Source organism: Pipra filicauda, unplaced genomic scaffold (genome assembly GCF_003945595.2).
Source record: "Pipra filicauda isolate LSUMZ 115617 unplaced genomic scaffold, ASM394559v2 scaffold320_size837821_pilon, whole genome shotgun sequence".
In the NCBI taxonomy this organism is placed as follows: Eukaryota; Metazoa; Chordata; class Aves; order Passeriformes; family Pipridae; genus Pipra; species Pipra filicauda.
The window spans coordinates 327,930-343,753 of NW_024104444.1; the positions used below are offsets into that span (position 1 = coordinate 327,930).

The following is a 15,824-nucleotide window of genomic DNA, read 5'->3' on the forward strand; positions in this document are numbered from 1 at the left end:
ATTGTGGGTGAATGCAACCAAGTTCTGTTACCCGCATAACTCCTACCCATATATTTACATGTTTAAACGGTTCTATGCTAGAAGTTCAAATGATTTAAGCACTTCAGTAACTAGAAAAATCACACCATTAAACAAATCAGCTCATACAGAACCTGTGTGCTAATCAGTTAAGAGGACAGGAAAGTCCACCTAAAACATCCTAGACAGTGGCTCTGAGCAATAAATAATGCTTACTGCACAGGTTAGAAATGCCAAAGCCACACCTCAACATTTTGCTGGTGGTGGGGTGATAAAAAAAACACACAGATAACATTATTTCCATTGACAAACTTTACATATACAAAACAGTGGCTTTATTGTTTATTAAATTAGATGCTGTCATGGTGTAATCATCCCTGCAGCCATACCAAACCCAACAGTAGGTCAGATGCAATTCTGTGGAGGAGGTAGAGAGAGGAGAAAGGAAGAGAACTGACATACAGCACAGAAGCAACATAGCCCCATGAACTAATGACACAAGCAATAATTAATCCACATATGTGAAAACAGTGAAATCCTCAATAATACCACATGACAAAAGTAAATGTTACATCATGGTGCCTTTAATACACAACATCCAGGATGTGATTCAGCTGCCTGTTGCCACTTGAGATACTCTAGGGCATCCCAGAGGGCTGCGAGGATGGCACAGGGACACTACTGCAGGCTTGTGCTCTGTTGGAGCAGCCACAGGAATCCAGTCAGGAACTGTGCACAGGCAGTAGCTGCCCATGTCAAGGTAAGCATATCTCACTCACAAAGTGACCAGAAACTAACTGTCCCAAAATTCATATATTAAACAAAATCTAACACTATTCTTCCTAGATACTAATTTCAATTTAAAAAAAATCAGGCTCTGTTGAATAAAAAATCACAAATTTATATGATATTAAGTTCAGAGCAATAGTTTGTAGTGCTCCTAAATTGTGCAGGAACCTGTAACATTTTTAATTTAAGCACTAATTTACCCTGCAACTCAGGTTACCCTCACATAGAGGAGATGACTGCTCTTAGCTTCTTCCTGAGCTGCAGCTTCACTACAGGAGAGCGTCATCCAAAGTCATATTATACCGCAAGTGTGTTAGGATCCCCATTTCCTAAATGCAGGCAGTCAGCCTCAAGGATGTTAGCAGGGTGTTGAAGTGAGCTGACTCTAGGACCGAGCTACAGCCTACGGACAGACACAGACTCCCACGGAGGGTAGCCCACCCACACAGGACTGGATCTCATTCCACGTACACCTCGTACGCCACTGATCACATGGCTGAAAGATTACAACAGCTCTGTCACATAGCAACTAATAAATTCTGAGAGCAGGCAAACAAGCGGGAAATGATCTGTGGAGAAACAGTCAAATAAGCATAACTCCATCAGTCTGGAGGATTTACAATACTTAGGATATATATATATATTACATCTGCTGTGATCTTTCTGGTAGAAACCAGCACAACCCAACAGTCAGAATTTCCCTGTGGCAATTCCAGGTTGCTAATAAACAACAAGATGCCTACCAAGCTGAGCACTGCTTTTAAACTAGCAGAAAGATGCTGATGATGAAGCAGCCTACTACTGCTTGAGTTTGTAGGTTTTCATTATTTAATTCACTTAATTGTAAAGCTTTTCTCTAAAAAGCGCAAAATTTAACTACCCCTGGATTAAAAGAAGAGGAAAAAAGGAGTTTTTTCAACTGCATCTGCCCTTTTCCACAGACACTGGTAACACTGCACAATTTTCATATCAACAGATTAAGTTGCAGCTTGCGCTAATACCGAAAAAAACCCTGATCAACCACCCAAGTGGGTGTGAATACCAAAAGGCTAACAACAAGAAGAAAAAAGAGCTAACAACACTGAATTTCAAACCTATATCTTTTTAGAACAATGCAAGTTCCAATACAGGCATTTTCAGTGACAGAAAACTGTTTCAAGAAGACCTCCTCCTCTCTGTGTTTGCTGAAAAAAAACCATATTACAACCACCTTGCACTGTCCCCTCCACTTGTGTAGTTACTTAATACTAATGCTTTTTGCTCTATACATGAACATAATAAAATTTTAATTTAGCAGAAATCCAGGTGTCTTGGTAGATTTCTGGGTTGGGTTTTTTTTTTCCTTTCATCACCCCAAGGCATAGATATAAATTGTTTTCCACTATCTTCGCAGGAGATCTACAGAACCACGTTATCGAAAGGTGCAGAAGACTGAAAATAGTTTAGGGTAATCAGGAGCTGCAGTGTTTCATCAAAGCCCCATCTCTCCAGAAGCTACTAGTGTTACAACAAACAGTTTGGGGCTAGAGTATGATTTTGATTATTTTCCACTACCTTCCTAAAAACCTACTTTTTTAGAGGCAGGCAGAAGCCAATTAGCACAATGAAGGGAAGAAGTTTGGAGAAAGACAATGTCTTAAAACAACCAATTCTGACTAGGAAGTCAGACCACCAAATCGTATATTGCTAACCACCTCATGCACAAAAGTCTACACTTATTTGAATTAAGCTTGCAGTCCTGTGATGGAAACCTATGGTGCAGTCCTTGGCCACTCACTTTTGCACAGCTTTTTTTCCTTGAGTGAAACCACAAGATGACTACCAAAAAAATAATCGCAGGAGACAAAATGGACCTGAGTTGCTCGGCTGTGGAGCAGAAGGCACCTGCTGAGCACCAGCTTCATGACGGGTTTTATCAGGAGGGAGAAGGCACCCGAGGTCAGACTGGGCTCTGTGATATTACCACTGATACTGCAGCAGTGCAGTCAACAAAAGCAGAAAGACAACAGGTATTTGCTTGCAGCTGCCCCTGAGATCAGATGCTTGCCCCAAAGCTCTACTGCTCATCAGCTGCACCCATAAGCCCCACTCCATCCTTGCATCCTGCAACCCACCCAGAGCTCGAGCTGCAGTGGACAGCCATCTCTGCTGCCTTTAATTGCCACCAGCCACTATCTACATTGCTTTGATGTTAAAAGATCTCTGGCAGAGATACACCCTGGGGATTTACACTGCTGTAAAGAACGAGTCTGCCATATTCACACTGGTAACACAAAGGCAGTCAGAGACAGCTTTGCAGGGATTGGTGAGAAGCGTTTACGAAGACTTGAGCCTCACAACAGATGACAAAAGGAAGGGGTATTTCTCCACGGTACTTCAAGGGTTGGTTGATCTTCAAGGCAAGTCCTCTGCTAAACAATACTGAGGAGCACAGAAACAGCCAGCACATGACTGTGGACAGCAGCTCAGGCTACTTTGCGGGATCAAAGTCAGACAAGGCATGTTTGCTACTCAGTTTGTAAACACAGGCTAAATTAAATTCCACATCTAATTTTGGGAGTACATCACTGGCTTATTATTTACTATAACTACGTACTCAGGCAAGACAAAGAAGGAGTTTCACCTCAACTCTGAAGCAGAGAAAGCTGACAGGAACACATTCCTGCTGGCTGAACCACGTGGAGTCACTTCTGACCAGGGGCATTGGCTCCCCCCACATTACCCGCCCTACCACCCCCACATGTTCTGTTACTTCAGCAGAATAATATCAGGACAGCAATGAGGAAAATAAAGTCTCTGTTATGATGGATGTGCCTTCTTTTCAGATGTACATTTAGTCAGAATGTGCTACAACAAACTTGACCTTTATCAGAACTAGATTTCACTGGGTTTTTTGGGACTTCACCCCATTTATTTTCTTCTGCTTCTGCAATTTCCAGCTGATAAAGCTTTCATCACCACTCACCTTTCCCAGTGGAAGCACACTGCAAAGAAAAATATTCTGGCATGCAAGGTCAAGAGACAGAGCCCTTTCTGTGGTCCTTCATAGTGACAGAAAGGGCTCTTGGAAGAAATACTCCCAGAGGAGCCACAGACGAGCTATCCCAATGTGAATCAGCCGGGCACAGCCCAGAAGAGCTTCTGCAGGATCAGGGTCAGGTCTGCAGAACAACATGACTAATTCTTCTTCTTCGAATAGGAACTGCACTATCAGCTTTACAGTTTTTACATGGTACCAAACCTGTTTTATGTTGTTCATCACTCCCAGGGCCCTTCATGTTTATTGTATTTCCAGGATTTCATTAATAAAGAGAAGGAAGAAGGGCTTACACCTCTGATTTAACTACTTCACATTTTAATAGGAAATAATAAACTGACCCACATGGAAGCTAAGCACAATTGAAAGTCACACCCATATCAGCTGTTTCTATTTTCAAACCAGTGCTTTATGCCTTGTAATGATACCAGACAGCAGCGACTTTCAATAGCATCTTTTTCATCCTTTCTTTTGTTGAGCCTACCCAGAGAGATGCATGAAACATTCCTGATTAAGGCTTTTATTTCTACTTCCCAAGAGGGGAATTAAACGCTCACCTGCAACCAGACCTCTGTGGTCTAGAGAGCAGCATCCATTCAGTTTCAGAGAGCTACACCATTAATCCAAAGTAAAAGCAAGAAAGTGCAATTGTAGCTCTGCTGATGAGTTTATCGGGGTTAGCTACTAAGCAAGAGAAGGCCGGTATGAGAGGCATGGCCCAAGGCCCAGCTTTATGAGACAGCAATATTAGAAACTGGGAAAATGAGAATGCCTGATGAAAAGTGGAGCCTCCAACTGTGCTTTAGCTACAGAAAAGCAGCACTTTTTATCCTTTCCCTTTCCCATAAGGTCTTCCAAGGGGGAAACAAGAAAAGCAGGAAGGTATCCTTCCTGCCACCGTTCCATCAACTTAGATCTTCCTAGATTAACATTTGCCATGACTTCCCTACTCGTGCATCTCCTTTGCACCACAAAGTGGGATACTGTCACAGAGCTTTTCTCCGTGTCAGCATGATGCAGCCAGTGTGACTCCCTACAGTGTTACTGCAGTGGAGCTGGAAGCTGGTGTAAGCAGGGGTATGGCACACCACTTCTGTCAGGTTTTGAAAGGCTGGGGGGAAGATTAATATTCAGAGGAGCTTATTCACGGGAGAAGCTAGTAAAGTAAAATTAAATCATAATACTCTGCAAAGGATAAGGACGTTGTTTTTGAGGACGTTAGCAAGACATGAGAAAAGCATATCTAAAAGTCAGTGACTGGCATATCAGGAGCCAATCATGATGGGCAGCAAAATATTCAGAAAAAATATAAGATGAACATAAATACAATCTACACGTTTGAAAAGTACATGTGATAGATGTCTGCTTTTCATATGCTTGATGACAACTTCAGTCCTATGCAGCTGTAGCCACAGCACTTGGGAAAAAAGCAAACCATCTCATTGTTTCAAACAGAACATGAACAGTTTCATGTGACAAGCTCCAAGTAGATAAAAAAAAATTCTTAAAACTCCCACATTATACTGCTAGTAAACTAGAATTTCATAGCAAAAGTGAATAAACAATAGCTTTTGAGGCTGGAGAAATTACCATCATGGTGTTATCTAATCTCTCCCCAGAAGTCAAGAATTATGACTAAACCCTTCCAACATAGATATAGCCTGAAATTCTATGTCAAAAGTATGTCCAATTGCATTTGGCAATCCTTAGCCAAGAGAGAGGCTGACTATAATTGGATGAATATTTGAAGTGCTTCATTATTCATGTAGGAAGGCTAGTTAAAAAGTGTTTTGTAGTCCCAAGACACTGGAGGGTGTGTGTTATTGGGTAATAACCAATTAGGAATGTTGACAGCACTGTGCCTTTAGGATCACTCTGGCCAACAAAGCACCTGGGTGTATGTTGTTGTGCAAAGGCACACACCCACTGCCTACTACTCAGTTTATTTAAGCAAGGCTTTCACCAAAGGAAATGGAGGACACCCCAAAGGATGTGTGTTTGACAGCTCAGTTACATTCAGAAATACTACTTCTTCGTTGTTCCCTTTCTCTTCCAAAAATGCATTTTTTTCAATAGCCCTTCTGAATTACTGATGATACTAGTTAATGAAAACAAATCCATCTACTTCTGTTTTACTGCCTATCATCTACATGGAGCAACATCCTTACTATTTTCAGTAAGGAAACACCAACAGCAAAAGATCAGCTCCTAACTCCATAATCTGGTAGAACACTCCATTGTGCCATTAAATAAATACTGCAAACTCAGAACAAGAGAAATCAATTATTTTCCTTTCATGCTAGTCTAAGAAAAACATATGAATCATTAGTACAGGCATACAAAAGATTTAAAAAGCATTTAAAACTTAATAATTCTGACACTTGCTCACATGAACTACAAATTCAACATCAATTCAGCTCATGATAGAGCAGTTCAACCCTTTCACTACCTCCCACAACAAGGGTAGAGTGTATTGATGGTACAAACACCGATATTTATTTCCTCCTTTATTTTCTTTACCATTGTAATTAAAAGAGAAAATCTGAAAATTTGTATTCTGATTGGAAGCAAAACGATTACTGCATGAGATGCCCAACAGGACTTACATACCTACAAAAGAAACATTCAGAACTTTTCCTGAATGATATCCTTGTTTCAAACACGCAAAATTCAATATGTTATAAGAAGGAACATATCAGTTTTTCTGCAGCTCTCATTTTCTGGCTTGTATCATATTTAGTCTGTCCTGTGGCACTGAGAGTACTGCAGCATTTTCTCTGAAATCCCCCAAACGCCACCTCACCCTCTCCCCCATGTATCACCAAGACGATGATGTTTTGATGAAGTATCATGCGCGGGCCCTCGAGATAATGGATTCAATGGAATACACTTAAAAGATCATTTTTCTCTTTCGTATTGACTGCTTGCACTGCTCTAAGACAGGAAGGGCTTTCATTTTTTATGTAAGCTGCAAGACCCCGAGGGCCCTCTAAACTGTTTAAAAGGGATCAATTTTCAGATGGGTAGAAGGGGCCCAGCAGACTGTCATGGTTTGGAACGCCTTCTTCCCCTCGCATCACTGACGAGTTTGGGTGAACCTAAAACCAGCTCCCAGCTGAGCCACTCTCTGGCATGGCAGCACTTCCTAGTGTTTGGGATTTGAGGCTGGCTTTCGAACAGAACTATGATTTATAGTATGCACACAGGGAACAAAATAAGAAAAAAGTTTTGCGGAAACAAAATGATCACTACGGCTGATGGAGATAAACAGCAATAGAGCTGCTAAGCAAAGCAGTCCTTGGCACTGGCGTAGTGGCAGGAAACCATTACCCCATGACACGGGTTTAATGCACTGACATTGTTGCAATTACATCCAGGCAACCTAACAAAACAAATTCATTGTATGGCACAAAATATTTCCAATTCAACATTGCAACATTTATTTTTTAATTACAGCACAAAGAACAACTTTTGGGGTGTGGAAGGACGTAATCCATCATTTGCTCTGAAGTGACACACTTATGGAAAATGTTGTATATTATAACTTTCTATGCTACAATAAGCAACTACAAGCAATTTGTTAGGCAAGGAATGCGAAGGGTTTGGGTGTGGACCTGGGAGATGCTGCTTATCCCTCCATCTCCCTCTGTGTCAGCGGGAGTCAAAGGCAAGCCAAATGTTGCTGCACTGGGACTTCAATCACTCCTCCTGTTTCACATGTGTGTCACACAGCTTGTGACAGCTCTCTACCTGCAACGTGTCTCATATGAAAAGAGTTTTTACCATTCAAATATGGCCTGTGCGAGAACACAGACACAATTTTTAATTAAAAGGAATGGGATTTTAATAGGTCACTTAAAGAACAATTATGTCTACCATTTGATTGACAGGCTTGTCACATTTTACTGTGAAAACCCCACTGGGGTCTAGGAGGTAGAATTAATCTTTATCTTTGCAAATTGTTGAACTACTGAAGTATGCCCCATTGCATTTAACACTGTGTTGCTCGACCATCTCATCTTATGTGCAAAACCTTTGCATTCTTTGTATTACTCTCCCCTTTTACCTCTTTTAATCCTTTGCAAACAGAAAGGTTTTGATTCACAGAAACTGAATTGCCAGTGTTGCTCTCCTTCATCAAATGCCTGTTCTGCAAAATGCAGCAGTGTGTAGAAACATAAAAGATAGGTCTCCAGTAATTAGCTTGGGTACCAGACACAGCACAGCTGAGTTTGCTGGAAGCAGGATAAACGAGTCCAGGTGGAGAGACGTACTATATTGCTTTGAGCACCTGAGCTGGCTCAAGTGTCTACACACACAGGGCTGCATGGCGGAAGGACTGGGTAGGAAAGTGACCGCGAGCCCATTCCTTTTCTAAAGGCATTCCCCTTCAAAGCAGTCTATGAGTAGCAGCTACAAGCTGAGCTTAAATGCTTTCAAACTGTTGCAAAAGCCCATTGGTTCTCTCAAGCAGGCAGAAAGTGCCTTGAAAGTGCCTAGAAAATTGTCCAGATGAGGTGGAGAGACAACTGTGCCGGAAGAGTCCTACAGACCCAAGCTAATGTACGCATCAGGGCTAGAAACAATTTATTTGACTACTGATTCAGAGACTCAGTGAAAGAAGAGATCAAGAGCAGTGAGTCTCAGAGAATCCTTTCAGTTGATGTCACCAAGAGCCAAAGCATCATCTGAGATATCTATAAAATATGCTGGGTGCTCACCTACTCAAAGAAAGCTCACCATTAACAGGAGCCAGAAAACCAAGCGTGTGTGTAGAGAAAAGGACAAGCAAGCAAGCAATGTGCTTTGATTTGGTCAGGTAAAGATCACTTATGACCTTTGTGAGCTCTGGCCCTTTTCAACAGAGATAAAAAAATGTAGATGAAAAAGAACTGAAGACAAAGCAGTGAGGGAATTTAGATGACAGAAGTAGAGCCGATGCTCAGAGCAGAACAGGGACAGAAAAAAAGACACTGCAAGGCAAGAGTCAAAGAGACAGTGACATCTTGAGAATTGTAGACTAAGGGGAAAGAAAAATTGAGAACAGAAGACAAAAGGAGAAATAAATCTTGCCAGATGACGCTTGTCTGGTTATGACATTTGAATAAACTGCAGACTGGTTAAGTTAGAGGAAAAATTCACATAACAGGAACTGGTGTCATTCCCCTGGCCAACACAGCATTTGTGCCTTATTTGCATTAAAATAACTGCAGATAACCACTGTGTCCTAAGCAGTTTTCACCATTTTGTATGCAACCTTTGCAAATACATCCCCAAATGGCAAGCACACTTGTATACATGAAACCCAGCCAGGAGGTTGATCATTACCAGAAAGAAGTAAGCCAGAAGTTGGAATCTATATCCTAAAGCTTCAAACACACCCAAGAGGTGGACGGGTGTTGACGGTAGAACTGGAAGCCAAATGTTTTCTTGCAATTACGTACGTACTAGATGCCAATTTGCTTAGCAACTACATTGCAATTTATGAAAGACCAATGAAGTACAAACAGCTTATGTGGGAGCAGAGTGAGAACCTTGTGCTAACATACAGAGATTCCTGAGTGCAAGGAGTAAGTAAAGCAAAAGGCAAAACAAACCACTGAACCTCACGACTATGGTTAAACACGGGCCCTACCAGAAATGACCAATAAGCAGAATACTTCACTGCCACCTCAATTTCTAATCGGCTTTTGCCCATAGACCCATAGACTCAGTATTTTGTTTTATCTTCCCAAATATTTTCTTGGTCAGGCAGAGTGCAAAATAACTGCTTGGGTGCCTTCAGTCTAGTTCATGAAGCCACAGTACTGGCTAGAAATGTGCAGGCATTGTAACAAATTGTTTCTTACCCACAGATTTCCATTCACCAAGCTGGTATCAAGCAGCCTTTGTAATGAAAGGCTTTCTCAAAACACAGACCTTTGAGACAGTTATTGACAACCTCCCCTGCCCTTTCCCTGACTTACAGGTTGATCCAACCCATACAAACACACGTCAGTCAACTGGCAAATGAATGTACATACCGATGATATGGATATGGATTTTCTTCTTTCCCCTCAAGAAAAATGACTGTTATTTCTGAGGATTACTAGCCTCAGAAATAAGAAGAAGCCTTTACCTTTCCAAGACTCCCGAATGTAGATGCGTATTCCTCTGAACATTTCCATACACACTGTCATAGCCAGGTAGCCATAGATAAGCATGGTATGAACCCCTGTGATATAAGTTTGCAAATCCACTTTCTCTGGGTCTTCTTAAGTGCAAAGAATACCCTAACAATTCGCTATCTTGATTTTGCTGTAATGTTATACATTTGAGTGCAAAAGCATCAAACAAGCACAAACCACTACTTTTTATCCTCCAAATAAATAATACACAAACCCACTTTTACTGGCATTTAGAGCAGGAAGACAGACATCAACTCCATGGTCCCTTTCAGTGATGACTCACCACCAGTTACCGACCAGGAGATGTGAAGACCTGCTAATCTGATGGTGATATTTCTTTCAATAGTCACCAGCTACGAGCAACAGCAGCAACTTGCTGACCTTGCAAGTTAGACATATTACAGGACTACAATTTGGAAAATATTTACTTCTGCTGAGGTGACAGTGATGACTGATCTGTGGTGATCATTAATTGAGGCAAAATTAGGTCAATATATACCTGAAGTTCCCTCACTGCTTTGTCTTCATATACCTAGAGCTACAATTAATCTTGGTTCAGCTAGGACCAGAAAATACCCCTCTGAGCTCTTTATTGACAGATGTATGTTACAAAAAATTTCTCTTTACAGTATCAGTTGTGTAAATTCTCTGATTTCTGGAAATAGGCATGAAGTATAGTATCATTCACAGTTCTGTTTCTATTTTCTTCTCAAGTCTCTATACATGGTTACACCAACCAAAAAAACTGTACTGCCTAACTGTATTGAGTCTGGTCCTCATGAATCAACATTTCATTTTTTACTAATACATGTTACTGATGATACCAACATCATAAACCATTTCTATCTCAGTTACTGGCATCTATAATTATTTATGCTTAGAGATAGTAATCTTTTACATTTTCAGTCATCATCCCAAAGCACTTTACAAGTTGCTTTTATGTTAACCTTGGTAGGAAGCAACTGAAGCTCAAAGTTAAATCAGTTATCTTGGGTCACAGAACAGGTCAGCAAGAGTCAATGTATTTCCCTATCCCAAGCCCTCCCTTTCCCTTGCCACAAGACAAGCAGTGATCAAATGATGAAACACAAAAGGTGAATAATTAGATGAGTAAGACAGGATAGGTAATGAAGACTGAAATGAGCCTCTGCCAACTACTTCTGCCTATTTCCCTCCCGCCAGGAATGTTACAAAATATTAAAAAGCTGCGACCTGGACCATTCATACTAATACAGCAGACAGAGCTGGTGTACAGCAATACTGCAAACTCTCATGGAAGCTTTCGCTTTACAACTTGCAACACAATATTTGTTCTCAAAAATTGCAAGCCTACTGTAGTCTAGCTACTGCAGTATCACGTTGATTTAAGTATCACCACCTCATCAGACTTCGATGTTGCTACTCCAGAAAGGTCACCAAATACCTTCACAGATAGAGATGTACCTCTCAGGAAGATGAATCCAAATAAGAATAGTGGAAATAAAGATGTAGTAACACCCACTCTCTCAATATTTGCTTAAAAAAATGTCCCCAAATGTTCATTAAGTTAGCAAATTTTGGGTTTATTTCTTCAAGTCATTAGCATAACTTACAGCAATTTGAGAGGTACTATCCAAGGTGAGTAGGAAAGTTGTGACAGGGTTGCTTTCACGGAAGTGTTACAGAAGGAGCCCTATACAAAGTGCAGACCACCCTTACAGCAGCACATCTCCTACAGAGCCAGAAGTCTCCAGCATGGTGTTGCAATCTGCAGAAGTTTGAATTAAGGGCCATGTCAGTGTCTTGTTTTGGAAGTGGGGACAGTCTGCAGACAATAGAAACTGGAGCTCTGAAACAGGCAAGCAGTGCTAACCTGTCTGATTCATACCATGTCCTTGAAAGTTTATCTACACAACCTATGAAGGTTGTGTAAGTATAAGTCGTGCGTGCAAACTGTCAAAAAAGGCCAAGGACAGTCTGGGTATTCTCCTAAATAATTCTGCGCTCTTGATGCAAAAGAAACCCTTACCAATAAAAAAAGTGCCAGTGTCCTAACTGGATCCAAGTATGTGAAATTTAATTTCCCTGAGGGTTGAGAGTAAAGATTGGGTAAGAAAACTGGGACACGAATGGATTGGTTCATACGAAAACCTGAAATAGCCCTGGGCAGAAATTTGGAAGTATTGTGAAATACTGTATAAGAAGAATCCATCTTCATATGCAGGGAGTAGCTCTAGATGGGAGATGTAGTAACACAAGCAGATATCCCAAAAGGTTGTACAAAGAAATATATACAATGTTTTAAATGGGAATATAGGATGTGGCAATCCAATGCCATGGCGTTATGCAAATATTTGTACCAGATGACTTGGACAGAACTAATTAAAAGTTCAAATGCTTTGAACACATGAGATAGACAACACTGCTGATATTGCTGATATCAGAGATATCAGACAGCTGATGCTCATATGAACAAAGTTAAACATCTTCCCATTTAGTTCTGATAGTCAGTTGAGGTTGTCACAGCCTGATACACAACAACTTCTGGTAGATGCCATACAGGCAGCATTAAGGCTGCAAGATGTAGGAATGCCAGCTCCAAGCAAAGGGTTCAATCATAATGCAAGATGATAATGCATTGGAAGGAAAGTAGGTTGCTCACGTTTAAGTATCAGAACTAACAGGCCAGTGCTTCCTCTGCTCATAACCATAAATCCTAACGCCTCAACCTGTTCTCATCAGACTCTCTGGTGATGATACAGAACAACGGGATGGTGTGCATGTGCCTCAGCTCTCAGGGGAGAAAGGCTCCTTTAGCAGACCCTCATCTTGGATCCATCTTCCCTGGAATAATTTTTTTTTTCCTGGGTAGTGGAAAATAAAGTGTTTTTTTTTAAAAAAAACCCCTTCATTTGCAAAATCCAAGTAATAATAATAATAAAAAAATAGTGCACACAAATCTTTAACAGGTAACTCTGTGTGTTGCCAAATATCAACCTGAAGATCTGGGAACTTAAAGTAAACCAAAGACTGTTGAGAAGAGGAAGGCGTGACCCAGAACAAACCAGAACAAATTCCAAAACTCTAAAATCCCTCATAGAATACAAACAATTTGTTTGGTCCATTCACACTGGCATATGAACAACCGTCAGTCAGTAACTCACAACAGAAGGAACAATCTGTATATGGGTAAATGCACCAAGGTCTACAATCTTGGTGGAGAGAGCTGCATAAAAGGACACCTGCCCCCTGCTCAGGCATTCAAAGAAAACTTTATTTCAGCAGACTGACCTTACATTAGGTCTTCCTGGTAGATATATTGATTCAAACTGCCTCTTCTTGAAGCCTAAGTCTGGTAAATTTTATTATTCAGCTGCATGACATAATGTCTGAGGCATGGTCTCACTGGTGTCTTGGGAGAACCTGAAGCCTGTTGATGAGATAAAGTATTCATATGGGATTTTCCTTGCGAAAACAGTAGGTCCTCCTTGGTCCGGAATATAACTGGGCTCTTTCAAATGATATGCTACTGGATTTTTAAATTGAGGGGTTTTTTAAGCATTACTCCAGGTTCAGAATTTAAAATTCTAGGATTACTCAGAACAAGATAAGCTGCTTGTCTGTTGGATTGCTTCACTGTGTCAGCCTTTGACCAAACCACAGATACGCTCCAATTCCCTGGGTTCTTCAATCACAAAAGCATTTGAGAGAAGCCCACAATGGTCATTCCACAGCAAAGGGCAGGGATCCAGCAGCAGCGGCAAGACACTTTTACAGTCACACCAGGGTTTCTTTGGAGGAATAAATATATCTACCTGTCAGTAGATATTTTGCATTTCAAGGCACAAACTAGGTTGAGGGATCTAACAGAAAAATTATGGAAAGTGAGCCCTGCGAGCTACAAGTCTTCACCTGATATCATTTAAGGAACTCTCTTTTAAAGTAATGTCTCCAATTTCCACTCTACTATCCAGGGAGGAGAAAATAGAGAGGTACAAGATGAGTTGCTCTTGAGCCCAAAGGAGAAAGAAGAGTATACTTGCTCCAAAGCAGAGACTGCTCTATCAGAAAAGGTCTTCTTCACACCAGCAAGTAATAATGACTCCAAAGCTGCTGTTTTGGATATCACCCTTTCAATCTCACAAAGAAAGATGACTCTGGTACCTGGCCCACAGATGAAAGGTTCACTTTAGGCTTCTGGCCCTTAGACTACATGTAATACGAGTCAGAAACCTAATGACTTTCATGTCTCAACCTGTCAGATGCTGGAGCTTGCAACCTATGCCTTGACTCATCCCCGGAGCAGTGCTCTTTCAGGTAAGATAATCAGACCTTATTTTTCATAGACAATACTTCATATGACAGTAAGTCTCAGGAGGTTTCAACTAGCCCAAAAATATCTATGAGGTGGTGACTTAGTTTAGGTATCATTCAGACATGTGATATTGGGCAGAAAAAGAAACATACAAACAAAGTTGACCAAAACCTTGTTTTAACTTTGTATAACAACGTTAGACTCTAGATATAAACTGACCAGGTCAGGCTCCAAGAAACAATTTGTATTAATGTCCAAATATTACTGGACACTTTTTGCCTAGCACTCATTATATATAAATAAATATATATATATACACCCCTCATCCCAACCCCCCACTGGAAAACAACTTTATGGTAAAATCTCACAGACAAATTCCAAACAACTATATCATGATTTCTGGCATATTGCTTCATGCCATTGTCTTGACATTCAAATGAGTTTAATAATTGCTCTTTTGAAGCTGCTAATGTTAAAAAAAATCTCTCAAGTTCTGGAATTGGCTGGGAATTCCAGGTTCTAACAGCTACACTGGAAATATTCACTCATCAAGAGGTTCAAAAGACACTGTCAGAACTGAAACACAAACACATGTCAGAACGACTTGAAACAGAATGACTATAACTCAGAGTTTGGTTTTTCTTTAAATTATGTTTGAAGAGCTTTAAAATGTTTAATTTATTAAACTGGCTTTGATACTACAAGCATAGCTTTCACTTTCAAGTGCTACAATGGCTCAATGGAACACAGAATATATTAAGTTTAAATTCCACTGCCACCATACACACTTATGAAAGACATTTTAGTGTTTCTTCACTTGAAATAATATACTGTCTCTGTGAATTTGACATGAAAACTGAAGCAGCAGCCTCTCATACTGCACAGACAACTCTGTCAGTCACCATCACTGCTCCAATTACCAAAAAATCCACTAAGTAATCACAACTACTAGTAGCTGAACACAAGGAGCTCCTAAAAAAATTCCCCAAAATGACAGATTTGGTTTTCGAAGAACAGTTCAAGTTTTTCCAGACGTTGCTTCAATCTCTCCTGGCAGATCTGGCCTTTGGCATGGCTTCTCTTTTACTTCCCTCTGCCTGGCCTTCCTTGGGGTTGTTGTCATAAGAAAGACCATGTACTCAGCTGTTTCTCTTCCATATACCTGTATTTACAGTTCTCTTCCTCTATCCCTTTCAGCTCCTATTGTCTACCAGGAGCACTACTTCAGTCCACTTAATACTATGAGCCGATGCTGCAGACGCAGTAATACCAGTGAAACCCAGGCTTTGAACAAAATCACATCCCATGAAGCATGCTTTGTACCCTTTGCAAAGGCAGGTCAGAGTTGTGGGATCAAGAAACTCAAAACCTCCCCCGCAAATGCTGAAAAGAGCACACATGTAACACTGCCTTCCCTCCAGAGCAGGACTGGGCGGTGAAGGGCAACGTATAGACTAATACAGTGGACAGAATCAATGCCTGCTATCTGATAACCAACTCTTAGAATGACAGCACCACT

The 15,824-nt window shown here is 40.8% G+C and overlaps 1 protein-coding gene across 5 annotated transcripts in view; it reads right to left on the minus strand.

The window, feature by feature from the left end:
- KCTD1 (potassium channel tetramerization domain containing 1) overlaps positions 1–15,824 on the minus strand; it is a 68,399-nt gene that overhangs the window by 16,915 nt on the left and 35,660 nt on the right. The gene's annotated exons all lie outside the window — the stretch shown is intronic.